Consider the following 17856-nt stretch of genomic DNA (forward strand, 5'->3'; position numbering starts at 1 on the left):
CTCCTTCCTTTAAGCCTGCCGTGGGCTCTTGTTAAAGCTGCTTGCTGGGGACTCATTAACTTGGCAGGCTCAGCGAACTCGGATCAATTAAAAGGAAGCTCCTCAGGTTCCCTGCCCCTTGCCGCAGTGCCGCCCCTTGACATCGCTCGGGGGTAGGTGCTGCCTGCTTCAGCTCTGAGGCTGTCCTATGGCTCTCGCTGTGCTCAGTCACATATTCCAACGTGCCCATTGCACGTTTGGTGCATTGGTGGTGTTAAGGGTGTAAGAAGAAAGGCAGTCACCCCATTTTTCCCCCAGAAAAAGGTCTGGATGCCCTACAGCCTGTGGAGAGGTGGGTGTCCATGCTGATGCCCTGCCACCCACTTCTCTGCCCACCTGTGGTGCCCTGTTGGGTATTTCAGAAACCCTTGGTGAGCGGTGCTGGCTATCCAACCAGAGCCACACAAATCCAGAAGCCTCCACATCCTTGCTTTCAGCTCCTGAAGGGACCCAAACGTCAGACATCACCTGCTGCAGCACCTCTTGCCAGGCTGTGTCCCCCCCCCCAGCAGGCTGCTCGCCACGCTGCCTCTCGCCCACGAGCATCCCCGCACGGCCTCTCGGGTGGGGAAAATGCTTACAGCTGGCTGCAGGCGCGGACCCAAACCCTCCCCTGCAAGCCCTTGAAGCGGGGAAGTTTGCCTGCGGAGGAACTGAACTTGGGAGCCTGGGGTCAGCAGTTTCTGCTTGCCAGAAACGAGCAAGAAAAGCAAACAACCCGCGCGGCCCTCCTCTCCGTTGGGTTTTGTTACACTTTCCAAACACATCAGTCAAATCTTCAATAAGGATCAGCCAAATCTTTCCGAGGCTTTGAGGCTCAGTTTCAGCTGAGCGTTGGCCTTAGTGACACGGTGCAGAGGTCTGACTGCAGCCACCCAAGCTGGGTGCCAGCAGGGCCCCGGAGCCCAGGAGCACCCTGCTCAGCACCAGCCCCGCGGGCAGCAGCTTCCCTTGCCCCTCGCCTCGATGGGTGGGTGCACGCACACACGTACAAAGGCATATAGGTGCTAACGACCGTGTTTATGTACAGGCTGTATTTGCTGGGCATCATTTGTGGGATGCAAATGTGGGCAGGGTGAATCAGCTCGCTGGGGCTGCAGCCCCACCAGGAAGGCGACGGCCAAGCGCCCGCGGTCGCAGGGAGAAGCCTGCAACGTGAGCTGCGGGCTCGGAAATTAGGGGCAAGGGCAAGGAAGCCCGGCATCTCCCTCAGCTCAGGAGCCAACTGGGAGGCAGACAGCTTGGCTGGCAATGCACAAAAAATGCCGACGGGGCCTCAGAGCCCGGCCGGCTGCGGGCAGCCTCCCGGCCTCAGCTGCTGCCCGCTGGCTGGGCAGCTCCGGATAACTCTGGATAGCGTTTCTGCTCGCTGCTGATCCCTGCTTAGTGGGCACATTGCTGGGATGGCAGAGCCGCCCCGAGCCCCCAGGCACCAGGCTCAGCCCCCGGCTCGAATTCAAGGCACCTGCTGCCTGCAGGCAGCTCGGGGCTTGGCCAAGCTTGGGGCTGTGATCGGAGCCCTGGCGGTGGGTTCAAGCCCCAGCACCAGTGGCTCCTGCACCGCCGTGCACAGCTCGGGGAGGGCAAGGGGGCTGAGCAGGACTGCGGCTCCCAGGTCCCTTTGGCTACACCAAATTTATGAGGGGCCCGTGGGTGCTTGGCTGGGTTTGGTGGTCCAGCCCCTGTGCTGGGCTGCTGTCCCCAAGGGGCAGGGAGGGAGGGGATTGGCACCCCCTGGCCCTACAGGAGGTCTGGGGTCACCATCTCCTCCGCACCACGGCAAGGGAGGAGCAGGATGCTGGGACAAGGACCACGTGCAGGGAGCTCTCACTCCTTTGGGAGAAGAGTGCATCAGCATAAGTGCTCAAAACAAGCCATTTCACCCAGAAATTTTGGTTTTTAAAAAGTATTTCCTATTCTAGTTTCTATTTTTGAAAGAAAAAAGTTATTGTTGAAGAATCTCCCTTTTAATTGCAATACCAGTGTAATAAAACAAATGCTGTTCTGTGGCTGACATGTTTGCCAAACACTTTCTACAACATTTTTTTTTTTAATACCGAAATCATCCAACCAACAGCTGGTTCTTTGACGTGAAATTTTTATTTTGGTCAAAATTCCCTACCTGTAACCTGGAACCACCCCAACGAGCCACTTGCACACGGCTCCTGCCCGGGCCGGCCCAGCTGGGAGCCGAGCGGCGCTGGCAGCAGGAGCAGCAGGGCTGCGGCTCGGCCGCCTTCACCCGCACACCTCCAGGGGAAGGGAGGGGAGGATTTTAATGAATTAGTCCTGGGCGCTCTGGAGCATTTCCAGTTTGCAAATTACCACTGCTTTATTAGGCTCTAATTCAATCCGCCCCAGGGCATCGCTTGCGAAAGCCTTCACAAGGAGGAGCGGGGCGAGGTGTGTGGGTGCTCAGTGCTCTGCTGCCCTGCGTCCCAATGGGTGCCCCCCCTGCCTCGGTCCCTGTTCCCCTTCCAGCAGGAACAATGGGGGAAGAAAATGTGCCCCGAGGGTTGCTGGAGATGTGTAATTTCATCGGGTGCCCCTGCTGCATGACAAATCCCACGACAAGAGCCATGGAGAGGTTGGGGTTGAATTGCGAGGGATTAATGCCTGCCTCCACCAGCCCAGCCTCGGGGGCTGGACCCCCCCCAGCTCTCCGGGACCCTCAGGGTTGTCCCCGTGTGCTCAGTGCCATGCACAGAGGCTCGCATGTCACCGCTGCTGGGGACGTGTCACCAAAGGAGCAGCCACACATCTCCGACCACAACCACCTCGAAAGCCAGCGAGATCCTACAAGGGCACTAGTACACACTGGAAGACCAGAATCCCCTCCCCTAAGCCCTAAAAGCACTCAGTCCTGGCTCTTTTCCCCCGCACACTGTGCTGTGAAGGGCTCCCAGCAGGGTGAAAGCAGAGGGCGGGGGGTGGGGGGGCAGGAGTGAGGAGGATGAATGGGGCTGGTCCAGGGCTGCTCTTATCTGATGGCTGCTGAGTGCGGCGTGATGGGTTCCCCCACAACGGGGCTGGATTGTCATCTTATCAGATGGCACAAGCCCCGAGCTCTGGCAATGGCCATTAATCACCTGGCTGCAGCTGCTCCTCCAGAAGGAGCCGCCCCCGCCGTCCCCCGGCCGCTTCCCATCTGGGGGCTGCCAGCAGCAGATGGGGTTTGGTTGTGGGGGCATTTCGAACAGCGGGGTGGGCTTTAATCCTAATAATCCCGTTTGGGCCCTGAGAGCTTCCCACAGGGCAGCATCACCCCGGGGACACCCGGCCCAAGGGGACACGGGTGGCCGATAGCCCCGCAGGGCCACCAGGCTGTCCCCAGGGGTCACCTCACAGGAATGCCACCCGTCAGCCTGGCCGTGGGCACAGAGCCCAGCCGGGATGGAGCCGCTCGCAGGGCCTGGCTTCTCGCAGAGGACGAGCGCGGTGTCTGCCCCCACGGGCTGGAAAATTTCGGTCAGGAGGCACAACGAGGGGCTGGTGCCAAGGCAGCGACCCGTGTGCGGCCGCTGGCGGGGTCCTTTTACCTTGCCCCTGCAGCCAGGGCGGCTGGTGAAGCCATCTGCGTGCTCGGGCGCTGGTGCCATCAGCGCGGGTGGCATTTGTCCCTCGGTCACACTTTCCCCGTGCCCAGATGGTGCAAAGTCCTCGCTGTCCCCGTGTCAGCTGAGGAGGCGGGGGGGGCAGCCCGGTGGCTGAAACCGAAGCCGGGGTGGCCGCGGGGCCACGTGCACGTCCCCCCTCCATGGAAAATTTAATCCTGGTGGGAGCTTTCTCTCTGAGGGGCCAAGGAAGGGGCTTGTGCCCTCCTCCCGCAGTCATTTTTATTTTCCTTTTTTTTTGTTTAACCTCGCATGGGACAGCAGCAGTGAGCAAATCCCACCCTGGGGATTTGTTGGCATTGAATATCGTTGTGCTTCTCCCAGGGCTGTCAGGATGCACAGGACATTTCTGTGCCTGGTGACACTTGCTCGGATGCCGGGGTGTCCCAGCTGTGTGGGACAGCCAGCACCGGGCCCCGGGGCCGTGTGGGCATTGTGTCCCAGGAGCTGCCAGGCAGTGAGCGAGAGCTCGTTCCAGTGCGTAATGGAAAGCACTTGTCCCTTGCAACGTTGTCTGGCCATAAAATGTCAGATAGATGCAAAAGTTAAAAATACAGCAGAGCAAACAACCACAGAGCAGCACTGACCCCAGCGCCGGGGTGCTGCTCGCCCAGCACAGCAGAGGGGAGCCAAGAGCCCCCCAGGCACAGGGTGACCCCAAAGACAGCTGGAACGGAGCAAATGCCACCTGTGCTGCCTGACACCGCTGCTGGTGGCGGGTGCTGACACACGGCTGACAGGAACTGGGCTGTGTGCTGCCGTGGGCTTCTCCCCCCTCCAGTTTGGGGACATCCCGGGCAGGTTTCTGTGTGCTTTGGTTTGCTGATGGGCAGCGTGTGCTCTGCTCCGCTCCGGGGCAGATCCAAGGCAGGTGCGTGCCTGGCCATCCTGACCATGGGAGGCAGCAGCCGAGGACAGAGCCCATCGGATTTTGGGGAGCTGTGTCCTAACAGCAGGGATTTTCCCTGCAGAGCCTCTTCGTAGTGGTGCAGTGGAGCACCCTGGGTGGGGATGTGCACACGTGTTGAGGGAGGAATGGGAAAAGCCCTGAAGATCCCAGCTCCAGCCACCGCCGTGAGAGCCTTGGTGCCCTGCAGCACCAGCCCAGTCTGGATAGGGACCTGCAGGGCTCAGCATCCCCTCCAAACAGAGCCGAGGCAGTGTCCCAAAGCAGGGACATGCGAGGAGCTCAGCAGCTGGAGCAGGGAACGGCACGGGCAGGGGGGCTGGGGACACTGCCGGCTGCGCGGAGAGGTCACCCTCGAATCGAGCAGGGATCGCTTGCCATGGCGGTGGGATGTCAGAAATGTCCTCTGTGTATGTATACCCACACAGCTAAACGTGGCTGCAACAGTTGAAGCAGATCGCAGAGCCTCGGAGGACATTCCTGAGAAACCTCTCGCTTCTGCAGTGCCAAGACTCCGGAGCACGGTCCCGGCTCCGAAGGTACGGCTTGGAAGTGAAACATGAGCCTGGGAGAGGAATTCCCGCAGGAGAGCCTCTCATAAGGGCAAGATGCGGAGGAGAAGGAGGACTCGGAGGAACAGGTGCAGGCAGTTCTGCAACACTCACCCACGTCTGCAAATCCTCTAGTGGAAATAGTGAGAGGAGCAGGGAGCAGCGGTGCAATAAATCTTTTAAAAGAAACAATGCGACCAGGACAGCTGGCATAAAAAGGAGCACGTTCCCTTGGCTACCGGGGGCTTTAAGAATGAAAAAATCGGAGTGGCTGAGAGACGATGTATTGCCCAGGGAAAAACAGCGATCTCAGGGAAATTTAAATCCTGAGATCCTGAGAAAGATTCCTGGGCGATCTGGGTACTTTTCAAAGGGTTGGAGAAGAGACGTCTCTGCTGCTCTTTGGTTTCCTTGCATGGCTTTTGTCTTTTGATGCTGCAAGAGTCTCCAGCAGATGCCTCTGCACCCCCCTCTGCACAGGACAAAGTGGGAAGCAGCTCCCCTCAATCCCCGTGCATCCCCCGAGCTTGTTCTCCCAGCTCGCTCGCAGCTGAGGAGCTGTGGGGATGCTAACGCCGCCGTAATGGGCAACACACTGCTTCGGTGGGACGGTGCCTCCAGAGCACACCGCGCTTTACAGCTACCATAAATAATGGGATCAGTGTTTGTAAACTCCACTTTAAAGAATCCATTCTTTTCCAGAGATTTCAAAAGCATGTCATTTTCCATATCATGAAGTTTGCCAGTTCGTCTATTTTTAGCAGTTCTCACTCTACTGATGTGGTCAAGACAGCCCTTAAACAGAAGAGAGCGGCTGCATGCCTCGAAGGTATAAACAGCCAGACATGTGATGGGAAATGCTTCAGAGGTGAGCGTGTCAGACTTGCAGACATCAAAGTCGTTGGGTGGTGGAACTGCAGGGACCGATCCGTGTGCAGGCTGGATCAACAGGCACGGAAAAACATCTTAAAAGTGCCTTTTCTTGGAGATCTGAGGAGTCTCCAGAGGAGTCTCACGGCCCAGGGAGCGAGACAGATGGCGCAGAAAACTCGCAGCACGGCCTCAGCTGGTACCAGCACTTCCTTGGAAACCTTTGTTTAGTAAACATGAAGATAAAAAAATAAATAACAAGGTTGTGTGTGAGGCTCGGGGCTACGACTGGGGATCCATGCCGCCAAGTCAGGGAAACATCACCGGACTCCAAACATTTCTGGGCTGGGGAGTGTCCTGCGTGCCCCATGGCCGAGGTTGGGCCTCGCTACTCGTTAGCTTTGGTCATTAAATTCCCTGGAAAAACAGCAGTGTGCCTCTCGTGTGCTTTCGCAGGCCTGCATCACCTTTTCCATGCCTGCCTTCCCAAGGTGTGCTGAGCTCCAGGCTGCGGGGGCTCACGTGCTTTCCTCCAGTGCCCCCCTTCCTTGCTTACGGTTCCAAGCAGTTTTCACCACATTTAGCATCTCAAGGACCCCGTTCTGTCTAAGTGATAAATTTCCATCCTGTGTACATCCTTTTTTCCTATTTAAAGGCTGTTGACTCTTTGGCTTTAAGCACGTGTGTATATTTATTGGGTTGCTAGCTAAAACAACCGGGTCGTGCCTTGCTGCCGCTCAGCTCTCAGTTTGATTAAGACGGTGGAGCCTCTGTGAGTTCCACTGAAAAAATTCAGTTCCTCCACCAAAGGAAGGCCATCTTGGCTTGCAGGTGGTTAAATCACCTCTTGACCTTCTCCTTTTGCCTCTCATCACCAGCCTGGCTGTGCCAGCTCCTTCCTGCAGCCTCTCCCCGCGGTGCCCCATCCTGCTCCAGGTGCTCGTTTCGGCACGGGATGTCCTTGCACCCTCCTTGCTCCCTGCCCTGCCCCGGATGGCTTGACTCAAGGCTGTGTCCCGCGGAGCCTCCTACATCTTCCTCTGAGCCCTGACCTCCTTCCTGCAGGGCTCCTGGGCCAACCCGGCACATTTTGGGGAGCCGCACGCTCCCGCCGTGACCCCACACCAGGTGAGGTGTCCTGGGGTGAGGTGGGGACATGGGGGCAGCCCCTCAGCCTGTCTCCAGCCACCTGGGTGACCAAGCCGAGGCTCCCAACACCTCACACATGGGTGTCCCTGTGCCTCCCCGTCCCTGTCCCCACCTCTCCCCAGCTCCCGTGGAAGCTGGCCCTGCTCCAAGGCTCACGCGGGCGGCAGCGGGGCGGCAGGAGGAGGAAAGCACGGAGCAATCCATAACCTTTGTAGTGCTCCCCAGAGCAGCTGTCTGGCAAATGTCAAGCACTGTCTAGGGCTATTTTGGGCACTTTATTTTTGTAAAGGATGCTTTGGGGTGGGGGAAGGGCACAGAGAGCTTTTTCCCGTTGCCAGCGCCTCAGAGAATAAAACCCCTAGGGAGGAAGGTTCAAGGACACTCCTTGGTCATGCGCACAAAACCACGGTTTGGAGAGTCCCTGGAGGCTCTAGGACGAACAGGACACCAGAGATGGGCTTCAGCTCGTCTCATGACCAGAGACCTCCAAAAGGAGCCCATGGAGCAGGGGTGGTGACGTGGGGGTGGCTCCTGCCATGGACATGACCTCGGTGAGCACTGTCACCCCAGGGGGACCAGCCCTCGTGCTGCCCAGCTCCCCAGGAGGGCTCTGGGTGACAAACCCCCTTCCTCAGCTCTTTTAGAGGACGCCAGGCACTTCAGTGTCTGACTTTTGGTGTGTCAGTGACCCCAGGGGAAGGAAGGGAAGGCCCAGGTCCCTGGAGGCGTGTGTCCTCTGGAGAGCTGGCAGAGCTGCTGCGTGGCTGAAACTCAGATGGCAAAGCAGCTCCCCAGCTGAAGCCTGGCCAGATGAGTAACGCAGCCACAGAGTGGCCCTCTGAGGGCTCTCCCAGCCCCATACAGCCAAAGCTCTGGATGTTTTCCTCAGCTATCCCAGGGACCCAATCTGCCCGGCCCCAAGGAGCCCTCAGACTCCGCCGCTTTCAGCAGAGCCAAGACCCAGAGCCAAGGCATTGCACAAGGAGGAGCGGAGCATCTAGAGGTCCTCGTGTGAAAGGCTGCACAGAGCGTAGCTGGAACACCCGACACCAAAACGTTCCTGCTGACAGAAGCGGGTGTTCTTCCAAGAGCTGAAACCGTTGCGGAGAGTCGCTGTGTTTGTCTCTGAAAGCTCTTCTGGTGAGCCCATAAAAGAAAGTAGCTCTCATCTGCAGTAGCTGGAGGGTTCCTTCCCCCCACAACACGCCCCTATCAGAGGGGCACACAGTGTGGCTGTAGGAGAAACAGCCCCTCAGCATTTTAAAACATTGCACAAAAATGTCAATATTAAAAAATGCTGTACAGGGCTGGCAGGTGTGCGGCTTTGAGCAGTACAGAGACCAAGGGCACCCCTAGGAAAACCCTGCCCAAATAACCCAGCAGCACGCGCTGGGCAGCTGGAAGCGAGCGCAGGGATGAGCAGCATCTGACACGGGTTTGTCGAGAACCAACACGCAAGGGCGGCCCCATTTCCACCTCCAGTGTGGTACGGTGGGGACGGGTGTCCCCGGGGGCTCTGCCCATGCCCTGCCAGCGGGCAGGGGGTGCAGGCAGGGGGTCCTGGGATGGGCGCGGAGCCGCGGGTGACGGCGCTGAGGGAGCTGCTCTCAATGGCTCGCTTGTGGGGAAGCCGCTGCCGAGCGCTCCCGGCGCGGCGGAACAGAGAGCGCATTTATCCCGGCTGCGGGGCTGCGGACAGAAAAGGGATTGTGGCAGGCTGGGGGATCGGGGTGAAACGCCGCGAGGAGTGCTGGGGGAGAGCGGGGACGGCGTGCCGATGGGTGTCCCTGCCAGAGGTGGACGTGGCTGGCCAAACCCCGGTGACAGCCCCCCACGGGTGGCCACCACAAGTCACTGTGCAAAATGACAGAAAAGCTCACGCGTGCCCCCAGCCCCTGCCTGCAGCGGGAGCAGGGTGCTGGGGAGCCAGGCGCCCCGGGGCAGCCGCCAGCGCGCAGGGATGGCTTCCACCCCCAGCAACTGCAAACAGAAATGGAAAATTGTCTCTGTCAGCCTGCGGAACGAGCGTGCAAACAACCCCCCAGATCCTGTTTTTTCCGTGCTCCCAGAAGAATGTAAACTTTTTTAAACAAAACCCAAACTTTTCTAGCAAAGCGAAAAAAAAAAAAAAATAGAAGAGGAAAACAGAAAGCAGCCCAAGCTACTAATTTGTGGCAAAGCCCAACAATCCTCATACTCCACAGCAGCGCAGCCCTGGGGGAGGCTCGGAGACCTGCTGCTGCTGCTGCTTTTGGCCTCCTGTTGGGACGCGGGCCCCTTCTCGCCACCGGGAGAAGGATATGGCCACATCCTGCCCTGCCGGGGCCCCGTGGGGCTGGGGTGGGAGCGCAGGGAGCAGCCCCCAGCTCGGCCGGGGCCCCAAGGCCATGCGGCGTCCCCGCGCCGCGGCGGGGGATGAAAGGAGGCCTGGGCGGCTGGCGTGCGACCGCGCGTCCCCCGGGAGCGGCCGGCAGCGCGTGCGTCCGCGAGCGGCTGCTGGCCGTGCGCCACGCTCCCCTGCGCTTATTTACGGCGGTTTATCAGGGGCTGCGGGCTGCGATAAAAGTTTATGAAAATAAAAGGCGTCTCCAGCAGGCTGTGGCGAGAGCGGGCCCGGCCGTTTCTTTCCCACACTGATTAGGATCTGGGCAGGCTCCCCGTGCTCCAGATCTCCCGATGAAAGCAGCGGGACTGGCGGCGCTTCCCTTCCCGGCCCCAGCTCAGGGCCAGAGGCAGCGAGAGGTCAGCGGGCTGCACACCACGCAGCGGGCGCCTGGCCTCGCACGCCGCACGCCACGCAGCGGGCGCCGTGCCACGCTCAGCCAGCGGCGTGCAACACGCCCAGCGTGCCAGGCAGCGGGCGGCACACCAGGCACCGCGCGCACCCTGCGCCGTGCCACGCGGATCACATCGCGGGCAGCGTGTGCCAACACAAGCCCTCACCTTCCCCAAGCAGGAGGTGGGTCGGGAGCCGCAGCCCTTTCCCTCTGAAGGGGCACACGCACGTGGGGCAGAGCCAGGATGGGGACAGGGCTGTCCCCTGCGGGGGTGGCAGGTCCCTGCCCCATCCTCACGCCGCCTTCCCCAGCCCCAGGACGCCGGGCCCGTTTCCGCCGATTGTTCGCTGGCGGCAGGGCCACGGCTTCCTCCCGGTCACGAGCCCGGCCGTCACCCTGCGCTTCCAGGGCAGGTGGGCTCTGGGGAACAAAGCCAGAACTCGCCAGGCTGCCTTTACTGGGGGGGGGACAAGGACAGAAGCCCTCAGGCACCGAGGGACAGAAACCAGGCGGCATTACAGGCTGGAAAATGGGAGTCAGCTCCAGCTGCCAGCAGGGATAATAAGAATTTTGGCAACAGCAGCAAGAGGAGAAGGATCAGTCCCCCCAGTGCTGCTGGGCTTGGAAACGTTCGGTTAAGTGTGGGTTTTGTGGGGGCGGTTTTATTGCCCCTGTTACCTCCAGCACGCTCTGGGAGAGGTGCTGGGAACCAAAACCCTCCCCAGCTGCTGCAGACGAAACCTCAAACCACACGGAGCACACTCAGCCTGGGCTCTGCTCAGCAGCTCGAAGCACCGACCGGTTCCTGGGGGGATCCTGCAGTCCCCGAAGGGATTTGAGTTTGGGCAGGGCTCGCAGCCCTGCTGGCAGCACCAGGGCACTCGGCCATCCTCACGGGGCCGCGATCGATGGGGCACTGGCAGCTCACCAAAAGCGAATTCAGTCACTTACAGTAAAATCAAAGAGGGCAGAACAATGAGCGCGAAGCAAGGTTAAAGCACCTTGTTACAGGAACAAATTGTTCAGCTGGCAGCAAAATAATGGGATTTATGGCCCCGCAGGTTTAGAGCCAGATTACTCGTGGTGATGTTTGAGGAGCTCGGTGTTGCCAGCTCTTCCCGTGGAGGCGTTGGGTCGGACCCTCCACATGCAGGGGCTCAATCCTGCCCCTGCCATGGTGGAGGCTGAGGTGTAACCCTAAGGCCTGGAAGCCCAAGAGCTGTTGCAGTTTTTCCCATCCCTTTCCCACCAAACCCCTGTTGGTTTGTGCACCGTGCACCTGCCCGGGGACACAGCAGGACCCCCCCTGCCCCTCCACGCCCCGCAGCTCTGTCAGAGCACGGCGTGGCCGGGCTTGTTTTGGAAATGAGTTGTGAGGCACTTCATCGCCATGGAGACTTGTTTTGTGGACAAATAAATATTTGGTGCTCTTTCCTCTTGCCTTCACAGTCCATCCCCTCTCCCCCTGCATCCTGGTGGCGTGTTTATACTGCAGGGTCCCTGCTCCTTCAGCCTCGCTCATCCTCCTCGCTCATCCTGCCCGTGCAGCACATCCGCTCTCTCCGCATCCTTCATCCCTGCCTCCTCCTCCTCCCTTCCTCTCCCCTTCCCTGTGCCCGTTTGCTGTGTGCCCCAGAGCAGGACGCTCAGTTACCTCCTCCATTCCTTCCAACAGCAGCTGATGAGTTTAATCGGGTCAAAATTGCTCCTTGCCCCCTCTAAACACCCAGATAACCAAACATTTGACCCACACTTTTCCCCCTGTACCTGCCCATGTCCCTGCAGGGACGGGGACCCGCGTGCCACCCAGCTCCAGCAGCATCCCCTGCACAGCGGCAGGGCTCTGCTCCTCCTGGACAGGGAGCTGCCTGTCTGGGGAGAAAGGAGCCAATTAAAAAAAATAAAATAAAATAATAAAAGCATATTTTGCCCTGAGGAGCAGCAGCGATGGGGAAGAGGGGAGGCATTTGTGGGCTTGGCCACGTGTGGCACAGGGTGACGCCACGGGGACAGCGTGCTGCCACCTCCTGCCAGCACAAAGGGCCTTTCTGTGGGCAGCATCGCGTCCTCGTGGGGACACAAAGTCCCTTCTGAGCCCCTCCACGTGCCAGTGCCCCAAACTTTCTGGTTTTATTAAGAAGCAGGGGAAGGGGAGGCAGGACACAAATGAGCCTCCTTCATTAATAAATCCTCACAGCTGTGGAAAGTTTGAGGCAGCGAGAGCACCCAGACAGAAAATTAAAAAACTAATAAAGTCCTCAGTGTGGGGGCACTGGCATCAGGTCAGCTTTACTTCTCGAGACACCTAATAAAGAGGCATTCCAGGACACTAACTCATAAGGGAAATCTGCATGGGGTCAAGGGGAACAGTGGAAAACTAACCATGGTAACTCCAGCATGCTGGAAAGGCAGCAGAAAGCCAGCAAGGAGCTGGGGCAGGCTGTTCCCCCCATCCCCATCAGTTGTTGGGGGCTGAGTTGCTGTATGGAGCCCCTGTGATGGCCTGTGGGAAAGGATGCTAGGGGACAGCTTGCCCCTGGGGACAAACCAGGCTGCCAGGGGACAGCCAGGTTGGGATATGCCTGTGCTGTGCACTGATGGCAGCATTTTGGGGTAAGGGTTAACCACGGCAGCGTCCTACCTGGGGGTACCTTGATGGGAGCTGCTGTATTTAGCCTGTCCAAGAGCTGCCTGGGGACCTCAGCACCTTTAAAAAAAAATAAAAATTAATTCCTGCCTTCTTGCTGTTGTTTTGATTTATAGCTTTGAAAAATGCGTCACGCTGCAACACAAGGCTAAATTAGCCATTGACAATATTCCAATGTTAGCTATAAATCTGAGTTACCACATTTTGATTCCTTACAGATAAAAATCTGAAAATTCCTCCATGCGTTACCTTTCTTCCTGGGCCCATACCTCATGCAGGTGGGGCTGCTGCCACCAGCACCGAGGTGGCAGTGGGGGAGCACAGTGCTTGTAGCCAGGGACGTGGTGGCTGCCAAGGTGCTCTGCAGGGCTCAGCAAGGTTAGGGTCAGGGCCCTGGCCAGAGGAAGGATTGTAAATCATTTTATGTAGCTGGCTTAATTGAGCTCCTTGCAGGGGGTGCCTTCTTAATGGGCTGATGGCACCAATTACCTCGTTAGCAGAGAGGGGCAGCTCTTACAGCAGAGTTTGTGCTGTTGTTGCATGGCAGCCCTGCTGGCAAGGGGCTGCCAGGTCTGCTGGCCAGTCACTGCCACCCACCTACCCCGTAAGCACCCTCGGTGTGTGTGCAGGTGAAGGGTACTGAGCAAGCCGTGTCAGAAAGAAGCGTAAAATCACCCACATTGAATATTTCAGCAGAAAACCCTGGGTTTTCCTCACTTGCTGGAGCCCAACCTGGAGGGCAGTTTCACAGCCAAGTTATAAACATGGAAAAGGGGGTTTCTAATGGAAACGTTGACATACCCTGTAGCTGAGACACCAACAGACCCCTCTCAAATGCCAACATTTCCACTGCTGGTCCCCCTGCTCCCGGCCAGTCTCGGGGGGGACCCGTGCAGCATCCCCGGGCGGGGGTCTGGCCCCATCCTGCTGTGTGGCATGGCAAGAGCACCCCTCTGCCACAGAGCCACGGTCCTCAGCCACCGAAAAGCCCAAAGAAAAAGGCAGAGCAGTTCAGTTGGTTGTAAAAATTAATGAGTTCAGATACAGACTTGCTTTATTCCGGTCCAGCTGCGTAACCACGGCGATTGTGTCCGGCACACTAGACAGTTACATCAGCTCCACACCCCTGTACAATAAGACTCTGTTTGATCTCAGAAACAAGATCAGACTCCTGGGCTTTGCACATCCTGCTTCCTACATATGTAAAATCATTTTATTACCAACCAGGAGAGTTCATCTAAGCTGCTCTCGCTGTGCAGCTGATGTGGAGGGAACATGCCCCTGTCTGCACTTCTCTTGCCAGATGGAGATCTGTGGAGGGGCTGCAGAGCTGCTGCTCCTCCGAGCTTGGGTTTCCTTCTTTTTTTTTTAATTCCTCCTCCGAGGCTGGAGGCACCGGGGCAGGAGCTGAGGCTCCTCGTGTGCCTGCACAGCCCTGGCGCGGTGGGAGGTGTGTATGGCTCAGCTCTCCTGAATGTCGGTGGGAAATAAGCAGCCGCACGCTTTTGGTTGGCTTTATCCCCCTTTGTCTCATCTGCCCAGGAGAGGAAGTCCCTTACAACAAATCTGCCCTGCCCGTGGAATAGCTCCTCAGATCCCCCTGTTTGTTAGCTCTGTGAGACGCTGGGGGACTGGGGAATTATCACTAAAAGCATCCTCCCTGTGCTCACACACCCACCCTGCCCCACCGCCACCGAGGCAGGAGTGGTTATGCCCAAGCTGCTGCCAGCTCCGCCAGGCCAGCTGCAGCACCACGGCTCCTCTGCTGCTGATGGATTGCTCCGGGGAGCTGCAAGGCAGAAGCTCTGCCTCAACCCCGGCCCTTTAGTGCCACTGCTGCCAGCCCTGCTCCTCCCGGCCGTGAGCTGCTGTGCTGGGTGCCAGCGCTGCGTCCCGGGGCGCACCCGCAGCACCGGTGCGCACGGAGCGCCGAGGAGCTCGCCCCAGTCCCAGCACATTCCTGAAGCAGAAGGGCTCTGCTTTCCAGCCCTGGGTGTCCTCTGCTGCTGCTGCCTGTGGGGCTGTGTGGCCAGGGCTCACTGACTCACCGCACGCGGCCGGCCGGCAGCTGCCGGGTGGGAACTCGTATTTACTGCTCCGCTGCGGTTGGCCTGGGACCAGCAGCGCAGGCGGAGGGAGGGGAAATCCCCTCCTTCCCACCCCGGCTAACCGGAGCAGTTCCTCCAGCGCATCCAGCTAAGGTCTTGCTTCACCCCTGGCTGCTTTCTTCCAGCTCGGGTCTCCTGTTTGCATTCCATTCCCAGCCTGGAGGCTCTGGGGTGCTTGCAGCTGTGAGTAAAGCTGTGGGGACCCAGCCCCGGTCGCACACCAGCAGCTCAGAGCAGGACGGCTCTGCTCGGTGGCAGCAAGGAAAAGCGGTGCCAGCTGGTGCCAGCCAGGCTCCGTTTGGAAAGGAGGAGCTGGTGGCCCTCTGCCCAACGCAGCAGCGACCTGCGTGGGCACGGGCATCCCTGCCTGGCACAGCCCTGCTGCCCCCACCTCTCACACCTCCAGTCCTGCGTGGCCCCTGCCTGGCACCCCGGCTGCAAGTAACGGGGGCTTCAGACATCCCCAGGGACCTGGGCTGCATGGTTGCCAGCTGATTTCACGCTCCTCACCAGTGTGCTTTGCCAGGAGAGCAACCAAAGCCATGCATGGCATCCTCCCAGGCTGTGCGCCCTGACTTTTGGCAGCTTTCCTGGTGGTTTTCTACTGCGGGATGGAGACCATCACCTCGAGACCCTGCTTTTTGTAGGCAAAAAAAAAAATTCTGACTTCAGCTCGTGACCACATGCGTGTGTTTTCACAAGCAGAGCAAAACAAATCCCCTCCAGACGTCCCTCTGCAGAGCCCAAGCACCTTCCATCCCCAGAGGATTCTCCCCTGTCGGTGTGTGATTGCCCTGGGTGCCATTCCCCCATCTCTCTGACGACAGCCGTGGGTCCCCAGCCCTGTCAGGCTGCAGCCAGCACCCTCCTCATCCATCACCCTCTGTCAGACCGGGAACTCGAGCAGCCCTGGTCCAGGCCGGGACGCGGGAGATGTCCCCTCCGCCCGGCTGTTTGACAGCCCAGCTCGAATAAACAAAACCTGAAAGGGCCAAGGCAGCTCCAAAGGAAACTGTAAACGATCCCATCTGTGCGTCTTGGCTAATATCTCCTCCAGGAGGGGGGTGTGGGGGAGAGAAAACAAGTCGAAGGTCCTTTTTTTTTTTTTGCTCAGAAGGAAATACCATTGCACTCAAACGTTGCTACTGCTCCAAATCTCATTCCAGAGCCCCGGCTCCTCCTGGGCGGCTTTCTGACTGCAGATGGTGGCAGGCGAGGTTGCCATTTGCAGGGATAACGAATTGCAAAGCAGCGCTGCACACGCATGAGCTCAGCATTCAGAAGTAGATCAAGAAAAGAAAGCAGATGATATGTGACAAAGTCATGTTCCCTGGTGGAAAATGTGTTCTGCCAGGCAGCGAGGAAGCAGCCCTGCTTGCACTGGAGAGCCTGAGCAGGCTGCGCTGCTCCCCGGTGTGCGGGCTGCCATAGGGGCTGCGTGGCTCTGGAAGGGGTCCTGTGCTCTGAGCACCTTCATGTCATGTAGTGTCACGTCCTGTCCTGTTGTTTTGTGTTGTGCAATGGGCTTGAAGCCAGCCCCCAGCCCTTACCAGCACGGCGAGGGGGCACCATGGGCAAGGAGGGCCCTGTGGTGGCAGCTCAGGGTGGGAGCAGCTGGGCAGGAGAAGTGCCTGGGTACGTCCAGACTCCCCTTGCCCTTTCCCCATTCCTGAACCTTGCCCGTTTTCAGCTTTTCCCCTTCTCAGGGCTGCTGAATGGTGTGTTACCCATGTCCACACCTCTCCATGCTATCCCCATCTGCCTTCTGCCCCCAGCTCCAGGCTGGGCTGAGCACTCTGTAAGGGATATTGCAGTTGTATTGGCAGCCCCAATGCATGACAAAAGCACTGGAAATCACAAAGGAGCTTTATCTCCAGCTATGTTCCCCAGTCTCAAAGGCTGGGCATTGTCAGTAAGGGCACTTTGCATCTCCAAAGAGCAGGAGCAGCTTCAGGCCTGCCCAGGGTACCCTGGAGACCCCACGATGCCACCCTGGGGGCTGAAACCCAGCTCCGGGCCCTAGAGCTGGAGCCTACAGAGTGGGGAAGACACAGGGATGTGTGTGGGAGCTGCTTCTAAAGGATCCTGCAGAACCAGGGCTGCCTCCTCAGGCATCCTGGTCAGCCATAAAAGTTATTGGGATCCTTGTGCACCTCCATGAGCGATGTGACTGGGTCCTGTAATAAGCCAATGTGAAGTTACGTGTCTGGGAAGAAAGAGAGCAAAAGGCTGCTTCTGATGTGAAACCAACAGTGTGGGGGGATTTGGCTCCAGCAGAGTGGTGCTGTGGCTGAACACCCGGAGGGCTCCTGGGCCAGATAATGGGGAAGTGCTTATCAACTGGTGCTCATGCTGCAAACTGTGCTGAAATGTCGGTGAGTACCCAAAGGGTCTGAAAAAATGTCTGAAGGTAGAAAGGAGTGCTCTGGTTTGAGGCATGCAGTTCTCAAACTATTTGGAGTAACACCAAAGAACGAGCATCTCTTACACATCTGAAGCTCGTGACAGGAGGAAGAAACGGAACAAATACTGGACTTGGTAGAGGAAATTACAACAAGGCACAAAACCAGGGAAGGGAATCAGGGCACATTTAGCAGGAACCAGGCATTTATCTTTAAGGAGTGGGGTTAGAAACATCTGTAAGAAGGCATAAGATAGATTCTCAGTCCAAGGAGAGATGCTTTCCTAGCTCTTTCTGGGCTCAACTCAGACATTTCTGGGCAAAATCTGATGCCTGTGAAATGCAGACCATCCATCCCAAACAACTCCAGCCAGCTCCCTTAGCTGTAAGCAACACAAGCTTGTAAGCCCAGGGTGAAAATGAAGAAAAGAGCCCAGCAGGGAGCTGCACAGCCACTCTGTGCTGTCCCCAGCCCCGCTGCTCCTCACCCTGCCAGCGGGGTGGGTGCCAGCAGGGAGCCCTGAGCACGTTTGCACCTCGCTGCCCTCACCCCTGCCCTGTGCACTCCTCTTGCCTGTGTTTGCTGTGTGAGCCCTGCAGAGCGAGGGGATGCTGCCCTGCACCTCCGCCCCTGCTCATTAGCTGGCGAGAAATAAATCCCTTTTATCTCCGCACTCATTTTCTAGGAATAATAATCCCTTTTCGTGTGCACCCACTTTAACTGTTCCCAAACTGAGATGTAATTGCTGATAGTAATTAAGTTAATGCATATTTACAGCCGTGCAGAATTATA

The 17856-nt window shown here is 58.2% G+C and overlaps 1 long non-coding RNA gene across 9 annotated transcripts in view; it reads right to left on the reverse strand.

Annotated features, from left to right (window-relative positions):
• Nucleotides 1-2120: 2120 nt before the first annotated feature.
• Nucleotides 2121-17856, reverse strand: part of LOC311441714 — an 82814-nt gene continuing 67078 nt past the window's right edge. Inside the window, exons 1-4 of one of the 9 annotated variants that reach the window (XR_014696167.1) lie at nt 12824-12962; nt 12549-12614; nt 11675-11779; nt 2121-8363 (exon numbers count right to left, since the gene is read on the reverse strand). This is a non-coding gene — a long non-coding RNA (uncharacterized lncRNA). Of the gene's footprint in view, nt 8364-10329; nt 11780-12548; nt 12615-12803; nt 12995-17856 lie in introns of those variants that run through there. The other 8 variants (XR_014696168.1, XR_014696169.1, XR_014696171.1 and 5 more) reach the window with 8 other exon arrangements.

Source organism: Aythya ferina (genome assembly GCF_964211825.1).
Source record: "Aythya ferina genome assembly, chromosome: 9".
In the NCBI taxonomy this organism is placed as follows: domain Eukaryota; kingdom Metazoa; phylum Chordata; class Aves; order Anseriformes; family Anatidae; genus Aythya; species Aythya ferina.